The sequence below is a fragment of the Micropterus dolomieu genome, linkage group LG11 (assembly GCF_021292245.1).
Source record: "Micropterus dolomieu isolate WLL.071019.BEF.003 ecotype Adirondacks linkage group LG11, ASM2129224v1, whole genome shotgun sequence".
NCBI lineage: Eukaryota > Metazoa > Chordata > Actinopteri > Centrarchiformes > Centrarchidae > Micropterus > Micropterus dolomieu.
The window spans coordinates 12,235,740-12,239,105 of record NC_060160.1 but is presented as its reverse complement, the minus strand read 5'-3'; the positions used below and the strand labels follow the sequence as shown (position 1 = coordinate 12,239,105).

At 39.5% G+C, this 3,366-nt stretch overlaps 1 protein-coding gene across 6 annotated transcripts in view; it reads left to right on the top strand.

Annotated features, from left to right (window-relative positions):
* meis2a (Meis homeobox 2a) overlaps nucleotides 1-3,366 on the top strand; it is a 192,029-nt gene that overhangs the window by 115,491 nt on the left and 73,172 nt on the right. The window lies entirely within an intron of this gene.

The window sequence follows — 3,366 nt, the reverse complement described above, 5'->3', positions numbered from 1 at the left end:
TTCTTCCCCCCCGAATTATAGTTTAGTTTTCAAAAATTATTTTGGTGCCTGTTTGTGCCATGGTGATTGAACTGAAGTTAGACACATTTTTTATTCACCTCTGCCTCAGGTTGTAGTTGTAGCTTTGATAAGAAATAATTAGTAAAGTTCTTTGTGCCTCAGTACCTCTGTAGTGTAACTCTGCAAAATTATTATTCCATTTAATATTTTTGCAGACTGTAATTTCTGTAAAATCCCTGTGAACGCTTTTGTGTGTCAGTCTTGTCTTTTTTTGTTGTTGTTGTAGAGTTTTGTTGACTTCTCAGCCGTTTTTACTTTGCACTGCAAGAAATGTCAGTCTCAATAAGTCCGATTAATATCATATTGAGTCTAAAATCCCCACATTTCTCAAAACGAGGAGTAAAATATTCCAGATGCTATTCATTTATTCATCCAACTCAAAACTTCTTCAAACAATGATCTTGGATCCAGATATGTTTTTTCAGTCGCTGTCTGTCTAATTTTGAAATGCGGTCACTTTTACACACTTACAAGTGTGTAAAAGCTATACATCGGGTAAAGAGGTAAACGTATCTCATCCCGCTGTGTTATATTTCTCAGTTACTGTAAGGGAAGTAAGACTTTTAGGGCCAGAGAGCCGACAGATATGCAGGTTGATTGGACATTTTTTGCAGCGGGCATTGTGGAGCCGGTGTGCTGCTTGTACTCAGGCTGTGTTTCCCCTCTTGCAGTCACCCTTTATTCCCACTGCTCGCACTGGTTTTTGAGAAGTGCGAGTTGGCGACGTGTACTCCGAGGGAGCCCGGCGTAGCAGGCGGCGATGTCTGCTCCTCAGACTCCTTCAATGAGGACATTGCAGTCTTTGCCAAGCAGGTCAATTTGAAATATTTAAAATAAATATATATATATATAGAGAGAGACATTTTGGATGTTGTGGCTGCGTTATGCATGACAGGTAGTTTTCTGCCTGCTTTAATTTTTGTTATTGCAATAAAGCGTCCTCTTGATATGATTAAAGAATAGTGTGTTCTCAGCAGAATTTCCTTCTTAAAACAGAAGTTGTCTCCTTTTTGAAGAGTTTTATTATCAGGTTACATTTCAGGAGAGAAATAAGACGCGCATTCCGCACATTTCATGCCAAACTAACTTTGACATTTGGTGTATTATTTTAGGTCCGAGCAGAAAAACCTTTATTTTCATCAAATCCAGAGTTGGACAATTTGGTAAGCGCACACTTTGACCTCTCTCTCTCTCTCAGTAATTGCCGCCTCGCTGCGGTTATACTCTGCCTTGTTTTGGGATACCCTGGAGTGCTCGCAGCATCACACAGTAAATATGTGAACATATGATTTAAACTTCCGCACAGATGTCAGATCAGTTCTGAAGTGAAGCTGTGTGACCACATTTGCCGCTGTCATTGTTCAGTCTTCCCATCTAACTGACCTAGCTGACCAGTGTGTGATAACCAGTTTTGTAAAATGCAGCCTCCTTTTAGAGTTAAAAAAATGTTTTGCTGGCTGTGGTGCACTCCAAGGTGTTATGACGATCGGAGTATGATAACGCTAACACAAGTGTAAAGAAAAATATTAATCCTCTATTCTGTGATAGAAATTGTGCTTATTTTGCTCTTTATTTTCAGATGATACAAGCCATACAAGTATTACGGTTTCACCTCTTGGAATTAGAAAAGGTAAATACTGCAAATCTTTATATTTTAGACTCTGTAGCAAACGCATGACCCCACCTGCACAAACAGCCTGTATTTGAATGTAGGCCCTATCTGATATTATTACAAGTGCTTTAATATTCACTGCAGTGCTGTAGTTATTAGCAGATGTTTAAAAATAAACCGGCATGCATTGGGAGAAAGTTTCATTTTCATAAAATATGCTATTTTATTTAGCCAACTATTTATGTGACTATTGATAAAATATGTTGGAGCCTCTTTGCTCACGTTGCACATTGTTATCGATCGTCATATTTGGTTTCAACTGCTCATTACTTCCCCAGCTTTACGGCATGCTGTTTATTTTTTGACGTTCAACTTGTTGCTCCAGTCTCAGGAGAATAATAAGCACTGCAACAATTTCACTATTGTTTCCTCGCCGCCGATAATGTCCCTTAATTAGAGTTATTCTTGGACTGGCTGGAGCGTTTCCCCATCCTGAAAAACGGTGTTTTCTTCATTTTTCTAGGTGCATGAGCTCTGCGACAATTTTTGCCACCGGTACATCAGTTGTTTGAAAGGAAAAATGCCAATAGATCTAGTTATTGACGAACGGGATGGCAGCTCAAAATCAGATCACGAAGAGCTCTCGGGATCGTCGACTAACCTTGCAGATCACGTAAGTGACAGAACCTTTATTATATTCATAATATGTGACGTGCTGTTTCTGGCAGCGTCTGCAGGCGTCTCTGCTGCTGCTGATAGAGAATATATCTATCTATCTATCTATTTATATATCTATATCTATTTCTATATATATAATATATGTATATAATTTCTTTGTTTTGTTTTTGAAAAAACATTGCGTATGAATAATCGGCTAAATAATCAGATTTGTTTGATGTTTCTCATAATGCAAACTTTTGTGCTACTTAGCCTCTGCTCAGTGTGTGACCCTTCTGTGCCATCAGTAAATAGAGCATGCTCTGTTCTGCAAGGAAAATCTGCCGATCGATGTTCTAAGGTCAAAAGCTAGATGTGATACAATAGACTGAGTTATTGTTTTAGTCTTTTGATTAGGGGCAGTCATGTGTGCATAATGTGTCCTTTGCTTGCTTGTGTGCTGGAGATTTGGTGATTTGGACGTGTGTGTGTGCGCATTAGAGGGTGCGCGTGCGCGTGTGTAAATCGCTGTCGTGCATTATGGAGAGATGCAGGCTGAAAAAAAAAACGTGAGGCAATTATGTGTTACGCAGGTTTAACGTTAAAGCAGGGTATCAGCGGTAAGCTTTAGCTTTAGGCCAATATTTAAAAAGAAAAGGGCTTTATATTTGGGGCTGTGGGAGCTGGATATGGCCTGTGCATAAAGCTGTGGATTTTGCTGCAGAGGTGGAGAAAGTGGTAGCCCATTGAAATAGATCTCAGAGCTAAAGGCTTACCATCAATGTCAAGTTCACAAGGCATATGATGGTTCGTCTGGAGGCCTTCCATTGCTGTTGATGTTAATGTGTTTAATTGTTTCCTATTGATTGCCGTGTGGTTTGCTCTGCATGGCTTTCTCCTCTGCTCCCCATTTTATGGCTGGAGGCTCCATAATGCTGAATTCAATTATATGCACCTGAAGTACAGTAGCTTTAAATTTCAAGATCGATTCCCTAGTTTAGATCGTGCATTTTCGGTGTAATAAACACATGGCCCCC